The sequence below is a fragment of the Phalacrocorax aristotelis genome, chromosome 1, assembly GCF_949628215.1.
Source record: "Phalacrocorax aristotelis chromosome 1, bGulAri2.1, whole genome shotgun sequence".
NCBI classification, from domain to species: Eukaryota; Metazoa; Chordata; class Aves; order Suliformes; family Phalacrocoracidae; genus Phalacrocorax; species Phalacrocorax aristotelis.
Genome location: NC_134276.1, coordinates 16,773,331 through 16,796,957, shown reverse-complemented (window position 1 = coordinate 16,796,957; position 23,627 = coordinate 16,773,331). Strand labels below are relative to the sequence as shown.

The window sequence follows — 23,627 nt, the reverse complement described above, 5'->3', positions numbered from 1 at the left end:
GTTTATTTATCTGTACAAGCTGACTGTTTCTCTGCATGCACTGAGGAGACAGTTTCCCATCTTACAGTCCTAAGCCTTTTCTTCCAGACTTAGGAGGAAGGAGATCTCTTTCTTCAGTTCTTGTCATGACAACCTATTGCTCCATTTTCTATTTGCATTTTTGATTTTTCAGCTGTGTCTGTCATATGCCTGCTTTTGCAACCTTTGCCTATACTGGCCAACTCCTAAACAATGTGACAGATTGTTGAGCAAATTCAGTAATTTAACTGTCTTAGCTACTTCTGTTAGTTCTCATGAGTGAAAAGTTGCTTCCTTGAAATCCTGTTTTGAGCTCAAAAACAAGCCTGCTTGTAGATGCCTACTTTCTGCAGGATAATGACATCACTCAAAGGTTCAGTTCATTTGCTTCACCTTCTAACAGAACTGAGCAGAACATCCAGAATAAGTGCAAAAAATACCTTTTTTACTAGGTAAGGGAGGACCCTTCAGAAGCCAATCCAGTTTGCAGTAGGTAATCCCCTCCCCTCAATATGAAAAACAAAAGACAACAAAGCAGGAGCATGGTGCAATATATATTTTGAAAAATGTCTTCTAACACATTTGACTTAACGCTTACACTCACTAACCACCAAGAAAATGAAAACAAAGACAGATCAAAAGCAGCGAGTATGTGTAACTTAGCTGTGAGTTGACTCAAGGTATAAGGTAGATGAGGACAGTCTTGAAATGTGGCCAACAGAAGAAATGCTTGGTGTGAAGAAGGAAGGTAGAAATCTACAGAAGACAAATTATATTGGTAGAATCGCCTTTTGGAAGTTATGCTACAATCTCTGTCTCTTTGTGGAGAAGAAGCCTTGAGGCTTCAGACATATAAATGAAACAGCAGAAATCATGGAAACCCGGACATTAGAGAACACTTCCACAAAGCTAAGGAGATGCTGTGGGTGTATGTGTTTCAAATTCTGTCATCAGTGATTTTCTATGTCTTTTTTCCATAGGTATTGGCATATTTTTTTAAGAGATAGCTTAGAAAAATCTTATACTCACACAATGAGAGGGAAGACATCATTAAAGTTTCAAAAGAACATCCACTGTGAATTAAATCCATCTTTCTATTGGTCAGGAGGAAGAGGGATCTGAATTGCAAAAATCAAAGTCATCAGCTGAAGTGACCCATGTCATCTGCCAAGACAGCTGATGAGTGTGGACACAGTAGCTGATTCCCATGGACATATGTGCTACCTTTGAATGTAAATCAAGCTTGCTTCACAGACATGCACCCATACCCGATCTTGCGGCCCAGCTGCCCTGTGCCACCCTTTCTGCACAGTTGCATGCTGCCTTGCCTTATCAGTTTTCCTTTCATATCCCCTGGCAGACAACTTCGGTCCAAGAAAGGGGGATGGAAGAGGCTACATCGTCCACAGATTCACCACAGTTCATGCTGACACCTGTAATAACTCAGACCTCAGACAGAAATAGGTCAAATCTTTCAGTCAGGAGTAGTGCCTCTGCTTGTTTTCCGACAGTTAAAAATATTGGTTGCATACACGTGACTGTATGCAGGCAAGATCAGTGTTCTCAGCAAGTTATTAATTAAACATGAATTATTTATGTAAATAAGAGAGTACAGGATTTGTGAGTGGTTGTACCTGCCATTTAAAAATGTCACCTAAAATTTGGTACTTGAATTCCCTCCCCAAGGATATGGCTGAGTCCCCTGGTGTTTCTGATGAACACACAGTATAACTGATTAGGAGAACATTTTCCGGTTTCCTGCCAAGAACAGTTTTTCCCTTAAATTCAATGCACCAATTACCAGGTCAAGGCAAGAATCGTATTGACTGAATCTATACATCTATATTACATTAAGCCAGTACAGTAATTTTCATCTACAGTGACCCTCAAAGCTATTCAGAGGCATGCACTGGCCAGGTGGGAGTGATGTAGCAATTCTGCAGCACTTCTCACCGTTATTGCAGGGATTGGTACTGTGTGCTCAGTGTACAAAGCCCCCTTTTTTTCTAGGTGCAGTTTGGGTGGCTGATTATGAACTGTGAGACCCAAGATGACATGAGGATCACTGATTATAAATGATTACCTCTCTATGGAAAGCAGCTATGAGTGGTGAATGGTGGAGGCATTGAAAGTGCCATTTCCTTGCTCTTAATGCCACTATTTGGTTTTTTGCACCACCACAGTCTTGACCCAAGGTGGACTAACTGACTTAAAAGACTCTGAACTGCCTGTGGGTTATTCACTGGGCAGGGGAAATCTCTCTCTACCTGCAGATCTTTCCCCAGACCACTACAGTAACATGAGGACTGAGTCCCAGCCTCAGACTTTGAAGGAGATCCCTGAGGGTTTGGGATAATTATCATTTGTAAGTAAAATGAGGGACTATGTGTTTATTTGAGGCTTTTTATCCTGTCTGTGGAAAGTTCTGCTTGTACCACAGTGGAAATATATATGAAAAAATACAATTGTATTTTGACATGTTAAAGGCTGTTAGATATGTAGATGGTTGGGTAGTTATGCATCATCTGTAAATAAATGTCTTCCATCCATCAAGTAAGCGTACAAGCAAGGTGTCACTGAAGAAATGCACATTGCATTAATGCAAGCTCTGATGAAATAATGTTCTTCCATCTGTCACAAAATTGGCCATAACAAATTGGAACTCTATGAAAGCTTTGTTTTAATGTATGAATTAACACAAGGCCTTTCACATTGTATAAGTAGTATTAGTAAAAACAGTCTTTCAATTAATTTTTATTGACCATGTATTTCCATGTGTAAGCTCTAATAATATTTGTTTCCTTTTTCAGGAAGACTGAGGCAGCATTTGCTCTAGCTGGCATGACACCAAACAAGTCTCCTCTTTGTGCTCTTCAACAGCAGATATGGTCTCAGCAGAGGAACAGTCATCATGACATCCCCAGAGAGAGCACAAAGGAATATGGGGGGCAAAGAGGCACCTTTCTTTGGTTAGTCTGGGTGGGACAGCCAAAACGGGAAAGCAGACTGTCACTGTATGCAAAGCCTCCAATTCCCTCTTATCACTGTGCTGAAGAGTGGACACCCCTCTCCTGCCTCTATAGCAGTATTTTAATGTGTTAAAACAGGAATCACTGTGCCTTGAGAGGTAGCCATGAGGTACATGTTAATAAGATACCAAGTGCTTCCTTGGTTGTGTTCAAACACTGTCCAGGTGTCTGGGCATATTTCTTCATTTGAAGAATCTGCTGAGGGATAAAAATTATGGACTCAGCCTGCTGGTGATTTCTGAACTGAAGAATACAGAGTGAAGAGCTGAAGGGGAAAAAAGCCAGTTCTCAGATAAAGGGTACACTTTTTCAGTAGTATGAACAGATCTACTAAAGCCAATGGAAAATAAACATGTGGAACTGCTGCAGAACTGGTTTTAGTCTAATTACAGACAGAAACAGGTACTATAAAATCCAACAGGTGAGATCTTTAAGGGAGAGTTCCTTTTTCTTTGCTTGTGTTTGCTGAAGATCTTATTACTGCAAAATCATAATTTTTCTGTTTTTCCTGCTTCTGGGTGGTATGCTTTGAAATTTGTTTCTGGGCTGTAACTGTTCTCCAAGCCTTTTCTCTTATACTCTTCCCTAGGCCTTCGGTATTGGCTGCTCTCAGGGGCAGGATATTAGACTAGACCTCAAGTCTGATGTCTTACATCTGTTCCTACATACCTGTATTTCATCCCATTATTGAGGCCTCATCCAGGAGACATATTGAGGAAAGACAATCAAACTGAACTTTATACCTTGTGCAGCGTGCACTGCAGCCCCAGTCCTGCACTGAAGTCTGGCATGGCTCCTGCCTGTTGCTTACCACACAGGGCCTTTGCAAGGAAGCCTTGTGAATATGGAAGACCTTGTGAGTAGCCAGGCCTGTCCTGGTCTGCTCTTGGGACACAGCCATAGCACACAGCCAGAGCTGGGAGCTGAGAATCATTTCTGCATTTCACAAGGTGGATGTTTCTTAATACCACTGCCAGTGATATTTAGCAGCAGATTGTTGTAAAGACACCTTAAAAAGCTTAGCCCTGAAATGAGAGATCTTCGAGAAGTGAGGTGTCAGAATGTGTTTCCTATGGGACCCTAGGACAAAAAGACAGTGAGCTACATACTTTGCATGCATCTTTGCCATTACTTTTTCTGTTGCAATGGCTAAAAACTTCAGTAGAATCATAGAATCATAGGATCATTTAGGTTGAAAAAGACCTTTAAGATAATTGAGTCCAACCGTTAACCTAACGCTGCCAAGTCCACCACTAAACCATGTCCCTAAGTGCCACATCTTTTAAATACCTCTAGGGATAGTGACTCAACCACTTCCCTGGGCAATGCTTAATAACCATTTTGGTGACAAAATTTTTCCTAATATCCAATCTAAACCTCCCTAGTACTCAGTTCAAAGATGTTTTCTGGGCCATTTATGCAGTATAAGAGACAAGAACACCAGCTGAGTGAACACCTACTGGAGAGAGAAACGAGCTGGCAGGTTAAATAAAAGAGTTCTGTTAATACACCCCTGGTGACTTTTGTGCAATACACACAGTGACATAGGATGCAGATGACTCATATTCCTACACTCTTTGAACCCTAACAGAAGCAGTTATTCCTTGCATTAAGCTGATATATTTGATTCTTCTCTATCCTAAAACAAGTGTTTCCTATTTGCCCCTAGCAAATGTAATTCTGTTGATTTTTACACATTCTCCAGTTTATACTATTTGGATTCTGACTCCGCCCTTCAAAAGTTTACAAACCTTTTAGGCTGGTGTCATACACACATTGTGCAAATCACTGAATAAGTAACTTCTTGGAGTAGTGAATGGGACTGGTCCTAGGACAGATTCTTCCTGAAGACCCCAGGAACTCCCAGGAAAATAAGCCATTGATAACTCTACATTGAATTACAGATCAATAAGAAGTAGCATCACAGATGTAGGAAGGATGAGAGTGATGGCTCAATAGCAGTATAAAAGACAAATAGTTGGAGTAGCAATGGGCCACAGAAGCCTTTAATGGTAAATAGCTTTTATTTAATGGTGGAAAGCATATGTGAAGAGAGACTCACCGGTTTGAGGTTTGGATTTTTTGGGGGTGACATACAAAGTAAATTATCTTTTCAGCAACAAAGTGAGGCAAGTTCAGAACAAGAATAGAATGTGCAATTGCAAGTCAAGAGGGCAAAATATAGTTGTATGAGATGTTGAAGTGTTTAGAGAGAAAAAGTCTAGATACTTGAGATACTAGACAAGAAAATACTATAAGATTTACTCACTAGCCTAGATGTGAAGTGGTACCTTGGATGAAGCAGGCAGCTCTCTACATGTGCTTTGCTATAAGCTCTTCATTAAAGATATCCAACCTAATTCCAGATGAGTGTTCAGTCATCACAGTACCATTCAGAGATAGCAACGTGCACGGTATATTATTTTGCTATGGATTTTTTTCTCACCCATTTGGAGAGTTTTTCAGCTACTTGAATATATTTAGCTACCTAAGCGAGTTACCTCTGCATCATTTTTATCATGCAGGATGGACTTGCACCTAAAATCCAGCATTTGCCTAAGAATTACTTGCTTTGAAATGCAGAAAAATACAATTAAATATTCAGAATTCCCGCTGAAGTCACTGAAGTAAAAACAGCAAAAAAGAGGCTTAAAATTTCAGTGTTACCTTAAGAAGAAATGTCATCTGTGATTCCATTCTTTTCATATATTTGTTAATGCTACAAACATGCCTCACACTGGTAAAATTTTGCACTGTTGTTTACCCAGACTGTACCCCAGAGAGCCAAGACACCCACACTGTCCCCATCCACTTCTATCAGAATTACTTCTAACCCCTGGCCTCTATCAAAAGGAAAAACTTTCTTAAAAGGCTTTGAAATGCTGGAAAGACAAAGCCTTTCACCAGCTTAATCCGGTGAGGGAATGAAGGGCAATAACAAAGTTTTCTACCGATACACCAGCAGCAAAAGGAAGACAAGGGAGAATGTGGGTCTGTTGCTGAATTGGGACCTGGTGGCTAATGACACGGAAAAGGCCAGGGTACTTAGTGGCTACTACACCTCTGTCTTTATTGATGAGAGCGGCCATCAACAATCCCAGGCCCCTGAGGCCAGAGGGCAAGTCTGGAGCAAGGAATATTCCTTCTCAGTGAAGGAGGATCAGGTTAGGGAACACTTAAACAAACTGAAAATACACAAGTCCATGGGACCTAGTGGGATGCACCCAGAAGTGCTGATGCTGCTGATCAGTGTCTTTGCGAGGCCACTCTGGGTTATCTTTGGAAGGTCATGGTTATCAGAGGAGGTTCTTGAGGACTGGAAGAAAGGAAATGTCACTCCTGTCTTCAACAAGGGCAAGAAGGAGGATCTGGGTAATGACAGGTCTGTTGGCCTCACCTCAATCCCTGAGAAGGTGAATGGAGCAAATAGTCCTGGAAGCCATCTACCTACGTTTGAAGGACGAGAAGGTGATTGCAGGTAGTCAGCATGTATTTATGAAGCGAAAGCCATCCTGAACAACCTGGTAGCCTTCTCAGCAGAGGTGACTGGCTTGGTGGATATTTTTCACCTTGACCTTAGCCAGGCTTTCAAGACTGTCTCCCATCACATTCTCATTGACAAACTAATGAACAGTGGACTAGGCAAATGGACACTGAAGTGGACTGAAAACTGAAGTAGCTGTTGAGCTCAGTTGATTGTGATCAGCAGCACAAAGTATAGCTGGGTTACACTAATGGTATGCCCCAGGGATCAATACCGGGACCAACATGGTTTAACGTTTTTGTCAGTGACCTGGATAATGGGACAGGGTGTACCCTCAGCAAGTTTGTAGATGATAGAAAATTGGGCGAACTGATACACCAGATGGGCATAATGACACTCAGAGGGTCCTCAAAAGGATGACAAAATGGGCTCACAGGGCCTTATAAATTTCAACGGATGGAAATACCAAGTCCACAGCATGAGAATGGGCTAGGGGCAACTGGCTGGCAAGCAGTTCTGTAGGAAAGGGCCAGGGGGTCCTGGTGGACACCAAGTGGGCCATGAGCCAACAATGCACCTCACAGCAAAGAAAGATAACAGGTTCCTGGGCTGTACCAGGCACAGCATTATCAGGTCAAGGGGGTGATCCAGAGTCTTCTCAGTAGCGCCCAGTGACAGCACAAGAGAAACAGGCACAAACTGAAATATATCAAATTCCATCTAAACATAAGAAAAAAATTTTTTACTCTGAGGGTGGTCAGACACTAGAACTGGTTTCCCTGGGAGGTGGTGGAGTCTCCATCCTGGAGGTATATTTCCTAGCTACATGACTTCTGATTGAGCTGGAGTTTTCTTCACTTCTTGGGGAATGTTACAAAGCTGATCAACCAAGCTGGTTCTGAAGCTGTGAGATGAACAGGGGGAAGCTACTGTTCTTGGAAGACAAATCAGTCTGGGGACTGAAAGGTAGGTCTATTATGCATGCACCAATTCTTTACTTATGCACTAAAACTTTGACTGTTGATTTGAATAACCAACTATTATTAAGCATATCTAGCTTTATCCTTTATATGGTTTATTTTTCACAATTCCTAGGATTAGTAATAGTACCATAGGTGCTTACTCTTATCATCATTTATCCTGTCATGGAAAAAATCTTCAGTATCCTATATATTACTTATTGTTTGTATGTGATTGATGGGTTATCTCAAATTGCAATGGCTTCATCTTTGATATCTCACTGCTGTTAGTACCAGAAAGTCCTTACAAAATGCAGTGACTGGTACAGTGGATAGGTTGCAAATTATGTCAAACTTTCTCAGCTCCTAAATATATGAAGTATTTTTAATTGTCTGAGCAGACACTGTTAGATGTAAAGTCATTCTTAGTTACTATGGGTTAAATCTAATGAAACTTCACTGAAGTCTTTCATTTATAATGCTGTAACACTCATGAACTATGACCTCTGCACTAGTAAAATCAAATGGTTCATCTGAAAAAAAGTTGCCAAGCATTTAATGAGAAACATTTCAAAATCAATACTCCCTGTAACATTACTGCCACTTAACAAATCATACTCAGGCCTCACACACACAACACAGCCCTGAACAAGCTAACCTGTAACATTTATGGCAGAAAATGTATAACACGAAGGACTGCAGAAACAGAACAGTTGTTGGTAAGTTTAAATATAAATATAATTCCATTGTTACCATTTTTCTACAAACTCTTTCAATGTCATTTGGACTCAAGGATCTGAAACTTCAACGTCTTGATTTAAAAAGTAATTTGTCAAAAAATACTGAATCAAGTACTGTTTCTTTAGCCTTTATCTACTACTTTTGATGTACAGCACAGATCTAATGAAAGTTATCGAGAAACCAGGTAATGGTACAGCATGGTGCACTCACAAAGCATATAAATAGGTAAGCCTAGGAATTTAGGCTTATATTTGGATGCATAGATTAATAGGATGCATAAAATCGTCAATGAACAGATGTAAGGTTTAGGGAACAGGTGTAACTTTTTTGGTCTTGCTGGCATGGTGACTAAGCTTAAAGCTGCATGCCAGCTCTACAGCTGTGCTAGTGTAGGCACAGTATATGCTAACTGTACTTAGTAGTGTTTAAAATGGTCAGATAACTGGGTAACACAGCTTGGAAACAGCAAGTGCGTCACTGCGTATTTCCAGCTCCCCTCTGAAGAATTTCCATTCACCTGGCTGGCTGCTGCCGATGCCCGCCCAGGATCAAAAAGCCAGGAGGGCTATTGCAAAAGGTAGAGAGAGCTGCAACCTCTGCTCCCATGAACCTATTCTTAAAGAAAAAAAAAGGAGAGAGAGGAGACAGAAACCAACTAGCAAAGCAGCTTAACTCCTTTGTAGTGGTACCCAGCAAAGAAGGATATGGACCCCAGAGAAGGAAGCAGGAGGAGCAACCGGGGCTACACCTGATGCAGAGGCTGAAGGTCTGAGTGAACGGAGCAGACTGAGCTGAGGCATGGGGAAAGATGCAGTTGCATCCTGGTAAGATAAGTAAATGCAGTGATGGCGCTAGATCCTCATACACATTTTTCAGGCTACTTTAAACACTGAGTTAGCTACTTAAAACATACACCTAGCCTCCCTATCCTCTCCCTACCCCTACCCCTACCCCTACCCCTACCCCTACCCCTACCCCTACCCCTACCCCTACCCCTACCCCTACCCCCCCCCGCCCCCGCCCTCGCCCTCGTTTTCTCCCTGGAGTGGTAAATAGGAACTCCTATTAGGAGCTGTGGGAAATAGATCTCTTCTTTGTGTTTGTTATCAAGGTAACTGAACACTTTCTTCGAAAGCTGTGTGAGTTTATGTTTCATATTCAGAGTCTTCAGCTTTTACTCTGGCTCTTGTGCAATGTTCCACTTAATCTGATTTTCTGTCTTAGCAATTTTTATTGATGTTATATTTTACATCAGGACTATTTTTTATGACTCAGTCATCATAGTCATGGTTAAATACTGGTAGTCCTCAGCATATTATGCAAGAAGGGAATCAGGGGCTTACTATTCAGGTACCCCAATAATAATATGATGGGTTGAATTATGCCCTGAGTTAGTGAAATTACATGTCTGTCAACAAGTAGAAAGTGTGCCTCTGCATTCAGAATACAGAGGGACATTTTTTCTCTGTTGGTAAATGAGGCAGCATGATACACAGCCCCTCAGTAGGACGAGACAAATTGCTAAATGCATACCTCAACTACAGCTCCTAACTGATATGCAAACGCTTGGGACTTTGGAAGACAATGGATATTTTTAAATTTCTGTTGCCAGAGGGTATTAGAATTTATATCCTTCTTAGTATAATGGAAGCAAAGTTAGTTTGAGAGATGGACTTCACTCAAATCATTCCAAAAACTCAGGAGACTACCAAGCATTTTGTTATCTGTTATCTGAAGCCTTGTACTGACAGGCTGCACTCAGTTTCTTTTTAATAACATATCTGTAGGTGGCATACAGTATAAATAAAAGTAGCCTCAATTAACCCACTTTAGAAATTATCTTGAAACTTTCCATATTGTTCCAAAATTGCCTGAATATGCATTATATATATGCTAAGTAGAGATGTAGTGCAATAGGTAATTTGAGTATTTCATAAGGTACATGTAAGTTGATGCTTAATTTAGTTTCTCCTTGTCACACAAACTAAAAATGCATTTATTTTATTTAGAGATAATCTCTGCTAACCAGGTAAGTCAGCTGAAATTGGTCATTTATTTTTAAAGTAAATCCAGTGCTCCTTCTGTCCCTGATTATTCTTTATGTATACAGATATAATTATGCATATGTGTGTGAATGAAACTGTAACTGCATTTTCCTGTGATTGTGAGCTTTAAAATTCTGTCATCTATATTTTTCTTCTGTGATGCCACTTCAGGGACATTTTATGCTTTCAATAAACATTGCATTGAGGTTTTTATAAAAAATACTGCTTCTTTAAACCAAGATAGAACAGATGGAAACTTCATTGCTTAAACAAATGGCTACAATTTTTTTCAGGGCACAAAATAATATCATGAACATGACTGAGAGCTTAGGAATCTTGCAGAAGCATTTAATCTTTGCTGGCAAGAGGGTTGTATTACACATTTTGTTCAAGAAATATTTGACAGAAATCTCTTTGTCCCTTTCCTTTGTCTTTTTTTCTTTTTCTTCCCCCCGCCCCGCCCCGGCTTTGAAGCAAAGCACTGGCATTCCTGATTCCAATGACCTTTTGGATTAATTTGTTATGAGAGAGATTTTGCATGACAATACATTTTCTTGTTAGCTGTTGAAATTTCAGTGCAGGCACAACAATCTAGACCATGTCAACAGACCTCACATTACTCAGTTACCAACTCTTGCAATTTAATCTGACGGAAAAGTGCTGTGAAGGAGTCTGTGATACGAACTGCCAAACAAATGTTGCATTTTTGTAGCATTTTTTGCCCTTGAAAGGATGCATAGAACTAATTCTTGGCTATCCTAAATGAGGCAGAAGCAGGACTATCATTTTCCCATAATGTACATTAATGTAAATTGCAACACATTCTCTGAGTCACAGTCTTTATTGATCTTGGTTCAGAACATGCTTATATCTTTGTGTGCAAGACAGAGAACAATCCTATTGCTTTTACAGCTGTTTTAATTTAAACTCCACTGATAAAACACATCTATAATAAGGTCTGTTGGAGGAGTTCCCAACCCTGACAGTTATCTATAAATGAATGGGAGTCATATACTTGTGCTTGTTTGGAAAAGTATGTACAATAACATAAAGCAGATAACAGAAGTCACATCTGCTGGAGGATGCTTGTGAAACATATAGACAAAGGTGAGCCTTTGTTATGACTCTCTTATTCTGGCAACGCAGTCATGGTGCTACTAATACAGGCAAGAATAATGTATGAAGTTTAGTTAGAAAACAGCTTTCTGGAAAGCAACCTTAATGAAACTAATTACCTATGGCCCAATCTCTAAGCTGGTCTTTCAAGCACTGTACATATTAACTTGATTTTGGCAAAGGTTCAGCCTAGCATTCCTTGCACTCACAAAACATCCACTAAAGGTCTGCACAGTTCACATTGTCGTGGCATTGCTTCAGCATCTGCAAGCAACTGGAACAGAGATGAGTCCTTAGCATCATTCATGTATAGCAGATTGCCCTGGTGAGACTAAACCTTACACACCAAAGATTTTTTCCCTCTGTTAATTAGTTTTGAAGGTGAGGAGGGCAACATGGCAGCTAAATATATCATCTGTACTTGGATTCTTCTTGCTTCTTAGAACTGACAAAACCAAGACGACCATGCAGTTCCTCATCTGTGCTTATAAACCAGGATCTCACTGCAAAGCAATACCAGAAAAAGATGACTCTGCCTGCAAGCATTTACACATTTGCACAGAAGACAACAGGAAGGCACAAAGGAAAAAGGGAGTACAGAGTAACAGGACAGCGTGGGTGTGCATGGTGGGGAGTAGTCGTAATATGGTTGAAGTCTAGTTAAAGTCAAAGGTGTGGGTTTTGTAAGCATCTCTACAGGGTTTGGAGGAGGGACTGGAAGAAAGATAATGAGGCAGCTGTGTTCAGAGAGAGCTGCTTACATGCATGAAAGGCAAAATGGAAGAAAAAAATAAGTAAGCTTATTTGGAAACATAACCAGTGGATAAGGGAGGCTGGTAGCATAAACTGACTGGCAATGAGAATTTGACCTCCCAGCACCGATAGGATAAGGGAAAGACTGTAATTGTGAGGAAAAGTTACTGATCTTTAATCGGGTAGTTGTAAATCCTTGGAAGGGCTATTTAGCCAAATATCAGACTATCATTACAATCATAGAATCATTAAGGTTGGAAAAGACCCTTAAGATCATCAAGTCCAATCGTCAACCCAACACTACCACATCTCCTAAACCAAGCCCTGAAGTGCCAGGTCTGCACATTTTTTTGAACACCTCCAGGGATGTGGAGGTGTTCCACTCCACCACCTCTCTGGGCAGCCTGTTCCAATGCCTAATCACTCTTGCCGTAAAGAAATTTTTCCTAATATCCAATCTAAACCTCTCCTGATGCAGCTTGAAGCCATTTCCTCTTGTTCTACCGCTAGTGACTTGGGAGAAGAGACCAAGTCACAGAGACCAAGCAGAGGTTGGTCAGGCAGGACCTGCCTTTCATGAAGCCATGCTGGCTGGGCCTGATTCCCTGGTTGTCCTGCACATGCTTGTTAACCTCACTCAAGATGAACTGCTCCATAACCTTTCCCAGCATTCTGCATGAATAGCAGGAGGACAATGAAGGCTGCACTAAGCATAGCATCTTCAAAGGTGTCTCTGAGCATTCCTTTAAAATGTCATAGAATCATAGAATCGTAGATTGTTTAGGTTGGAAAAGACATTCAGAGGTCACCTAATCCAACCCCCCTGCAGTGAGCAGGCACATCTTCAACTAGATCAGGTTTAAAACCGTTACCCCTTGTCCTTTCACAACAGGCCTTGCTAAAGAGGTTGCCCCATCTTTCTTATAAGCCCCCTTCAAGTACTGGAAGGCCACAATAAGGTCTCCCCTGCGCCTTCTCTTCTCCAGGCTAAAAAACCCCAACTCTCTCAGCCTGTCCTCATAGGAGAGGTGCTACAGCCCTTGGATCATTTTTGTAGGCCTCCTCTGGTCCCACTCCAACAGGTCCATGTGCTTTCTTTTTTGGGGACTCCAGTTCTGAACACATTAGTCCAGGTGGGGCCTCACAAAAGGAGAGCAGAGGGGCAGAATCACCTCCCTCAACCTGCTGGTCACACTTCTTTTGATGCAGCCCAGGATATGGTTAGCCTTCTGGGCTGCAAGCACACATTGCTGGCTCGTGCCCAGCTTTTCATCCACCAGTATCCCCAAGTCCTTCTCAGCGGGGCTGCTCTCAATCTCTTCATTCCCCAGCCTGTACTGATACTAGGGGTTGGCCTGACCCAGCTTCAGGACCTTGCACTTGGCCTTGCCGAACCTCATGAGGTTCTCACAGGCCCACCTGTCCAGTTTGTCCAGGTCCCTCTGGATGACATCCTGTCCTTCTGGTGTGTCTGCTACACCACTCAGCTTGTTGTCATCTGCAAACTTGCTGAGGGTGCAGTCGATCCCACTATGTCATTGATGAAGATATTAAATAATACTGGTCCCAGTATGGACCCCTGAGGGACACCACTTGTCACCAGCCTCCATCTAGACATCAAGCCATTGACCACTACCCTCTGGATGTGACCATCCATCCAATTTCTTATCCACTAAACAGTCCACTCATCAAATCTGTATCTCTCCAATTTAGAGAGAAGGATGTCCCACAGTAATAATTTTCATTAACAGTTATATTGACACTAGCTTTTCTTGAACTCAGGGAGGACCTATTTCCAGCCGTGGTTTGTCTGATGGCTTACTGAATAATCCTGAGTATAATAATTCTCTGCTTTTTGCCTCAATTTCCCTTAGTCTGTACAAAGAGAATAATACTACTATCTTCACTTGTAGAGCATTTTGAGAATAGATGAAAAGCACTATGCAAGATGTAGGCTCTTCATTAGCAGCTTTATCCACACATCACAATTGTATTCACACATAAGAGGAATGTCATAGAGGATGAGTTTGTTTCTCATCTATTTAAAAATCTCAAAGTGCAGTACAGAAAGGAAAGCTTATATTGCAGTTTTGCCACAAAAAAAAAAAAAAAAGAAAGAAAAAAAAAAAGAAAAAGAAAGAAGTCTTATTCTAGCTTATGTACTTATTTCCTGAAATGTAGCCAGCCTTCATACTAAACTATCTGGTTTACCAGAGCCAAGTCTCAGTCATTCAAAAAATCTTCAGTAGTCAATGTTCTAGTGAAAACCTCACTTACATCCTGAGATGTTGTCATTTTCTATTTCTTACCTATCAAAATTTCCTGCTACCTCAAGACCAGACTCTCCATTGTCTGTGTGCACAGTTTTAAGTCAATAAGGCATTTTGGATTGTCTAAGTTATATGATTGAGGCCTTATGGGATAAACATTTATCCCTCCAAAATCTAAACAAATTAATTGCTCTGACAAACAGACTGCTTGAAATGGCATGCCAAAGAGTGTATAAAAGTGGATGATATATTCATTCTCTTTAGTCTGCAGCTTGCATGAGAGAGCACTGGAAACGGAACCAGCAGTCGTGTGTGTAGGTGGTGATGACAGAAGGGAGAGAAAGGTGACCAAAAAAAGCCCCAATTTTTCATGTTTTAAATTTAAATAACAATTCAAATTATGGCTTTAGGGAATATTCACAATACAGCCTATAATTTGTGAAAAATACTAAATATTTCTCAGGGAGAATTATGGGGTTTATCCAAGATCAAGGAAGTCAATGAAAGGACAAATGGGTGGTTTCTTTGCCCAATGGCAAAAAAAGTCAGAGCTTTCATACTCTTCAAACAAACCATTTCAAGAACAACAACAAAAAATATCGAGAGAGACTTCAAATTCTGTGCAGAGGGTAAAGAAAGTAATATAATCAAATCCCAAAACCAGATCATCTGGTTAAAAAAAAGAAAAAGAAATTTTCACTACATTTGTACAAAAGCTTGTCAATACCACAGTTATATGACCTTCAGGGCGTAACTAGTATTCCCACATTACCTGCCGCACGTGGATATATCGACTGACTCAACACTAGCACAAAGTCTTCTTCACAATGCAAACATCCTCATTACTCCCTAAACCCATTCTCCTGCAGAAACAGGACAAAAATATAAATTTTACTCCTTAAGAAAGGATTACTTAGGAAAGCCAAAAGCCCACTACATCTCTACAGCATGGAAGTGTACTCACAGCTTTATCTTGCTACCTATCACCATAGGTAACGCCTACAAACACTTTCTACCTAAAAGAAACAACGGTGATCCTCAGGGCATTTCTGACTGTTCTCCTTGCGTTAAGTCAAATGGGTGTTGTTGGGAGACCTTCTTTAGGAAGAGAGGCGGATGGTGACTGCCAACTGGGGTAAGAATTCTTTCATTCATTGTGAAATGCGAAGGACTACTTTTGGTCCCTTCTTTTCCACCTTGCATACAAAATGCTGGAAGCACAATGAGTTGCTTCACTGGAGCAAAGAATGGAGACAAGCTTGGGACCTTTGTTTAGGATAACCATCACTTTTTTGGGAGGTAGAGGGCAGGTAGGAATATCCCAGTGTTCACCTTATTATTAAATACCAATCAGCACATTTTCTTTGTAGGATTAGAAATTCTGAATATAATGTTTTTCATTTTATGTTGCATTTGTAATAATCCCCTGCATCGTTCATCAGCAAGAACAGGACTTGAGTTCATCAAAGAAGGGAGTAAATAATAACAATTAATCTGTCCAGTGTTACTTAATAATAGCATGAACTACTCCATGAAGCCAGGAGTAATCGCCACTAAGTGTATTATACAGCAGCTGAGGAAAACTGATTTATAAACCCAGCTGTCAGGCTGCAATCTAATGGTGACTGCATCATGTTGTGGAAAGCTGTAGTAATTTTGGAAATGACCCCACTGAATATTCTGGAAAACAGCCTGCTGTTATCAGTAGCTACATCTACAATCCTCTAACTCACCCTCAAGAGCTGCCCCCCAACCCTGGCTGATGCTCTTCATTTCTGCTTTACACACGCACTCCAAATGAAATGTCCTTGGGAATGTCAGTTCTTCTGTAAGATTTTGGCTGCTGTCATTTTGCTGCACAGAAACCGTATCTGCCACAGATTCTCTGATAACTATCACTTTCTTTGATCCAGATCTATAGAAAATGGCATCTTTTGGCATCCCACCTAACATGGCATAGCAACAACCACACTGGACTCGTCCAGTCCAGCTAAAACCAGTTTTGGATCCCTGAGGTGCAGTAGAAATGCCACACTGTCCCTGGTGTGCAGTGGGAGTAAACTCTTTCTCTAGAGCAAGATTATCATACAAAGTCCAGCAAAGAGTCAACAGTGTCACTTTGAAATTAGCCATGCTACATCCTTAGATTACATGACATTACCTTTAGATGCTTCCCCTCTGCCTTTGCCTGTCCCTCTCACTGGTTTTATCTCCCATCCTTCCCTCCAGGTTCTCTTCTCCCGGCAGCTCCCTTTGTGGACAATAGTCTGAAGGTGCAGTCACCTTTGTGCTAGGTGACAATCTGGCTTCTTTGGCCAGCTGATTGTCCCTGCGTATTACTGGCTGCTGTCACTGGTAGCAGCTCTTCTTTGGCGTCATGGTCACTTTGCCTTAGCACCTTCCTCAACTCTCCTTAAACGGGCTGGGGATTCTCCTACCTGGGGTGTCACTGTGCCCCTGGCAGGGCAGTCTATGCATGGCAAGAACGTGCAGCTGCACAAGCATGACCACCCACATTTTCTTTACCATCTTTTGGCACACTTCTAGATCTGAATGCACTTTCTTTGGAGAGAGCCTATATGTCTGCCAGAGAAATGACAGGTGTGTATCTGCATGCCTGCCCAGACAGAGCCTTCATGGCCAGAACACTCTGAACACATGTATATGGCTCCTGGAGGTCAGCAGGACTTAGTGCTAACTGTATTCTTGGAAGCATACATACACAGAGACATGCTACCCTGTGTACCTTGTCTACTGGCAAGAACCAAGGTCTGATAGCTGAGCCTGGGTTAGGAGAGGCCTTTTGGGTAGCAGCACTTTCCCATCAGCTTCAGGGCAGAAGAACCACTTCAGCCTCTTCACACAGCAGTCTGTTGGCTGGCCTAGGCCACCCGTGCTTCTGTCTGACCTACCTTTCACAGTAAGTAGTGTCCTGACAGTACGTGGCTTGGCCTCCTGGTAAGAGAGGTCATGTATAGTTATAGACTCAGCTGTAGACTCCTTGTAGAGGGTCTCCAGAAGATGAGTGTCTAAATCAGATTGGCTGGCCATAAGGGGCATTTGGTCACTTTTGAAAGGCATGATTGTAACCTTGTAGGCTCATCAAGGTGCAAATCAGTGCATTTCTTTAACGGTCATGGATGTGCAGGCTACAACTAATATGTCACCCTTCCAGAGCAGTCAGGTCTTCAGTGGCACAGCTGGCATCTCTCCTGAATGCTGGGAGTCAGTATATGACAGTACATTAACGGTACAAACTGCAGCTTTTGTAGAGCCACAAAATACAATTTGGCATGATGTCCTGGTTAGGTGGACTGCAAAATCCACAAGCATCTGTCTGGGAGCTCCTTGTCAGAAAGCCAGGCCAAGCACACTTAGGGTGAACACGACAGCTGAGCATCTGAACAGAAGTTTGGAGGGTACTCCTGTGGCTAACCAGCATGAGCAGTTGGCAAACCTGACATTGTCACTACAAAATAATGTTAATGCTTTCCTTTTGAAGGTGGTATTACAAAGAACTAATGAAGGACTACGGTGCCATTTTTAATGCCTAAAAATAGGTAAAGCATAGATCTCTTTACCTTATGGAGACAGAATATACAGAAAGACGGTGCAGTCATTGCAATGTGATTCATCTGTGGTAATAAGGAACAGAATAACATACTTTTCAGACAACCCATCCTAATTGCTGCTGTTCTCAAACAAAAGCAAACTTTCTTAGGTCTAATTCAGGAAGAAGGAAGTTTCTTGATTTCTGCTGCATCATCAGGAAGGTTTTTTTAAGATGTATCAATCTGAATAGACAACATGATACCTTTCACTGTGGCTGTTTTGCAAAAGTCTTATTGGCTATTTCACCTAAGTACCTTTTGGTTCTTCCTTCAGTTGTTTCCTGTTAATGGTACCTTTAGCTCCAGTTCAAACCCAGTTTTTCTCCACTGGGATATCTCTTTGTGCTGAAGTCCGTGCTAAGACAGCAGCGTATAGTATATTGGCAGGAAGGCGGGAGACCTCACTTCCATTCCTACTTCTGCCAGTAACCAGCTATATGACCCAAAACACAGCTCCCAAATTCCCTCGTACATTCAGTCTTTAATGAAAAGTTTACAATGTTAGAGATAGTTTTTTTCTCTAGTATTTGCAAGCTTTTTACATACTACTAACATAATACAATTTAAAATAGGGTTAAAGGTTGTCTGTCCTCAGCATCCTCCTTTTTCCATGCTAATCAAGAGATACCATGTACATTCAAATCCCCCCATTTTCTGTATGTAATTTCTTTTATCAGGATATGAGTTGCATATGCCTATTGACATTACCTATGTTTTATCAATTGCTCCCTCATGTGGGGATCTGTTAATATTATGAATAGTTACTATAAAGCTTTTTTTACATAATTCACACCAAATCAAGAGTTTGCTGGCTGAGGATCCAGTTCGCATACAAATATGTGAATAATCGGGTCTCATTAATGTAACTGCTTATTCCCCTCAAGCAGCAGAAGAGATGCTTTGCTGTACTCATCTGTCTGGGGTCTGCAAGCCAAGCAGCAACTGGAGTATTTATGTCATGACATACTGTATTTGGGGCCACAGCGTCTGCTGCTGAGTTTACAAATGGATGTTTCCTGTAGATGTGGCATCAAATTGTGGGTGCTGCAGTGAAAGTTCTGGGCCTTGTCACTCCCATCACATGCATGTATCCGATAATGAACAATAGCTGCTATGACTTTTTGTATTCCAGGCTTGTTATCTCAGTATATATGAGAGAGCTTGTCAAATTTCAAAGAAAAGAAAATGCCACAACTGTAACACTTGCTGCAAGCTATTGCAGCATGTCTCACAAGCAGGTGGGATAAAACAGATAGGTGGAATGGCAGGCCAGGAGACCAGTATAATTTAGTCATTATTCTGATCAGTATTGCTCTGTGTCTCCCGAATCAAGTCCTCCCAGCGTCACCTCTGATTGCTAGCACAGACCCACCCTGCATCGTACCCCTGTTATCATAAGCAAGCAAAAATGGGCTAATCTTGCCAGTGCTGATGTCCCTGAAGGTTTATTAGTTCCCCTTCTGCAGCCCTAAGACTCTAACTTCAAAAGATTTGGCTTCAGTCTCGCCTAATGGATCAAAACATCAGGCATATACCTGCTTTGAATCAAAATAGGTGATATGAGTGATTTAAACTATACTGGGAAAAGGCCATTTACATGCTTGGTTTTAATCCTTTCAAAATGCCTTTAGATGTAGAATTTTTTTTAATCACTAGGTAAATCTCTAACTGGTAGACTCAGTCCCTTTGGGGTTTTACTTTTCCATAAGTGATATTTATTTACAGATTTGGCAAAAATTAACAAAGGCCCTTTATGTTCGGCTTCATCCCATTGCATGAAACATCAGCTTTAATAAGCTGAGTCTGGTGAGAGATTAGATAAGAAAACCCTGAGTATTGAGCTGAACTCCCACGAGTATAGAAAAAATACAAAATTTTGGCTTATAGTCAAGGTTACTGAGAGGAGACTGCATCCTATAACAAGTATATATTGGGTAGAGCAATATTTCTATACATCTCAGTGTCTTTTATGCACTGGCATAAAATCAGTAACTTATATATTGCTAATTTCTATGTATTACTTTATATATAAAGACATAAAATAAACTACAGATTGTGATTGTATTAGGTAGCCTTGATTCTGCTCTTTGTGTATGTTTTTTTTTTTTTAAAAAAACAGATCTGTATTTTTTCCACCTGGCAAAACGTGTTATATTGACACACTGCATGGGACATTTCAGGTTTATTTATGTGATGGACAGCTTGTATGAAAATTTCTCTCATAGACCCAATCTGTACCTTTTATTGCTCAAGTAGGAAGAATACCCAGAATGACCTTTGAGTATCATACCTTCTTTTAAAGTCAGATTGATGGCTTCTCTTTTTTTCATTCACCTTTGCCTTTTTTTCAGTAATGCATAAAAGCCTGGAATAAAATCTCCTGTGTGTAATGCATAGCTAGTTTTATTTTTTTAGTCCAAACCCTAGCAATTCAAAGCCAAGTAAACACCAGCAGGCTGCATTCACTTACACTATGCATGTTGATGCTAATTGCAGTTCCCTAAGCATTTTACATTGTTTGCACAAAATAGCATTGCTCTGCCTTCAAACAGTCAGTTCAATGACAGCTGGAATGAGTTTATCTCACATTGCTTAGTGTCAGGTGCATTCTTACAGCTTTCCTGTCTCCTTTTGAGGGCTAATTAAGGCATTCTTCTCTCTTGTTTAATATTTACATTTAAACAGCTGCATCTCATTTGGATATAATGCAAAGATGGCACCTGGCTTTCTTTCCCTAAGTTAATTCTGGGAGCATTTTTTCCTCCCCCTCCCTTTACTAAAGATCCAAAGTGGTTATTTTTGTGCTTATGTAGGGAAATGAACCGAAGCGGCTGTAAATGGAAAGAGCTGCTACTCATTCACAAACAGGGTGCGTCTTCCCAGGATCCTTTACAGCTAGTCTCCTTAGGATACCCGGGATGAGAGCAGAATGCAAAGCAGAGTCCTTCAGGCTTTCATCAGGGTGCTGCCTTTGTCCGGCCTGGTGCTCTCAGGGGCTTGTTCATTGTTCTAGTCCTTTTCGCATTTTGGGTTGTTTGTCTACCCCCTCCCCGCAGCTTGAACAAAGAGTGTACAGGGAAAAGAAAAAAGAAAAAAAGCCTAAACATCATGGCACTAGAAGGGCATGGCAAATGTATACATAGCAATTCTGTAAAGCCTTTTATATGTTAGTAGGAAGGGGTGCAGAGGTGCATCCCACTCTGCCTTCAGAGGTCCACAAAGGCCCAAGTTCTCCAGGGAGAACATCTATTTACAGACACATGGACAGGACTGCAGCCCAGCCTTAACGCACTAAGCATTTTGGAAGATTCAGCAATACCGTCTATAACAATCTTGGCACAAGGTAAAAGCCTGTCAGATGTACCACCTTTTGTTGTTCTTTATACATTTGCAGACTCCATCTTCAACTAGGTCACTTCTTAAAATTGTAAAAACAATGACATAATCTTCACAAGAAACTTTGGAAGGCCCAAGGGCAAAGATATAGCTCCACACATTTCTGTTTGACAAATACCATAATCTTTGCTCAATTTTTAATGGTTTGGGTTTTTTTTTTGGTCAGTAAAGAACTACTAGGTACAGTATTAACTCTGTGTTTTAAAGCAATAGTGCACTAGGCTGTGATAACCCAGATAGTCAACAATAATGGTATAAATACTTGTGAGAGAATTACTGAAAAAGGAAAAGTGATCATAAGTTTAAAGACCGCATGTTTATTGATACAAGTTAATAATGTCATTTTCTTACTTCTGTGCAACTGAGTTTCATTTCTCAAAAGGAAGGGGGCGGGGGGAAGCCTCTACTTCTTGGAAATCATTACAATGGGAAGTAAGCGAACTCAGAAGCCATGTCCCACCTGTCCTGCCAGGGGTTGGCAGGACTGCAGTGCTGCCCCTGCAGCTTTCCCTACTTGAAGACCCAGAGTAACTGAGGGCAGCAACAGACCATGTCTCCGGCTGCAAACCACTGGAGGGCAACGAGGCACACAATTTGCCAAGGATGATACTTCATAGATACTTGAAGATAAGAGAGAAGGTTTGGAGGCTCAGTGTTATTCCTGGGGATTATTTCTCTCCCTGCCAGGAAGGGATCTGCAGCTTTGTCCCCCTCTGTTTTGTCCTAGGCCTATCTCTGGCCTTCATCCTGGCCCTGGAGGAACCAGAACTGAAGCCCCCTTTCTATCCTTCTCCTATTCCCACACTTCTCATCCTAATCCCCCCTCCTGCTTCATCAACCCTAATTCTCCTGCCCCACGAGGGGAGACCTTATTGCTCTCTACAACTACCTGAAAGGAGGTTGTAGTGAGGTGGGTGTTGGTCTCTTCTCCCAAGTCACTAGCAATAGAATGAGAGGAAAGGCTTCAAGCTGCATCAGGGGAGGTTTAGATTGGATATTAGGAAAAATTTCTTTACGGCAAGAGTGATTAGGCATTGGAACAGGCTGCCCAGAGAGGTGGTGGAGTGGAACACCTCCACATCCCTGGAGGTGTTCAAAAAAATATGTAGACCTGGCACTTCAGGGCTTGGTTTAGGAGATGTGGTAGTGTTGGGTTGACGATTGGACTTGATGATCTTAAGGGTCTTTTCCAACCTTAATGATTCTATGATTCTGTGATGGCCCCTTGGAAAGTCTCTTTTCCCAGCCTACCACCTTCCTCTCCACGGCTTCACTTTGCCGGTCCAGACCTTCCTTTCTTTATTCACCCCACTGCCAACCTACAGGCCGCTTGCACTGGTATGAACTTCCTAATCACACCTTATTCCTAATTTCAGTAAAATACCTTCTCCTTTATTGCTTGCAAGAGACCAGTTTGGAGAGCTTTAAGAGACTGTCTGCACAGGGACTCAAACAGGACCGGATCTGTAACAACAAAAACTAGAGCTAAAAGAGGAAGCCCTGCCTGAATAACACTCAATATAGGACTGTACACAGGACAGGACTTTTCAGAAGACTTGATTGCAAAGCTATAGCAAGTCTCAGCATGTGTAAATTGCACTTTTTCCCAAAAGGCTTGAAACTGGGCAGGTTTTCAAAACTGACAAATGGCACATCTGGTTTGGAGGCCAGACCCTCCAATACAAATTTCAAGTCTATGTATGAAATTATGGGACACCAGAGCTCCTAAAGAGAAAGAGCTCAAAGGGAGCATTCAACTGACTGCATATGAATGTCTTTATCTGAGCTTGCAGTCACTGAACGATGAAAATACTAGAGAGAAATAGACACTTCTAAGGCTACTAAAATAGTCCAGGCACTAATTATAAAGGTGTCCTAGGAGGATTATCTTACATACAAACCTCTAGAGTATAGATATCTAAAATTAGGTGAAACTGATATCAATATTCAACCTGAGCAACCTCCTTTCCAACCTCCTACTCAAAAACACCCAATAGATATTTCCTGAACCATTCTATGCAGACCAATGTGAGCCCTGCATATAAAACATTGCCAAAGAATTGTATATGGAAAGTGCTAGGCAATCCTAAGAATATAGTCTTTTTCTTACTACACAGAATTTTATTATTCATCCTTTCACCTGAAAACACCAACTTTTCATGTTACAGCAGAAGTACACTGTCTCTGAAGAATAGGACTGCACTG

General features: G+C 41.3%; 1 long non-coding RNA gene across 1 annotated transcript in view; it reads right to left on the bottom strand.

Moving 5' to 3' along the window:
• Nucleotides 1–10,743: 10,743 nt before the first annotated feature.
• The window catches only part of LOC142052061 (uncharacterized), a 28,548-nt gene continuing 15,664 nt past the window's right edge, over nt 10,744–23,627 (bottom strand). The window contains exon 3 of the long non-coding RNA XR_012658693.1: nt 10,744–11,895. This is a non-coding gene — a long non-coding RNA (uncharacterized LOC142052061). The remainder of the gene's footprint in view (nt 11,896–23,627) is intronic.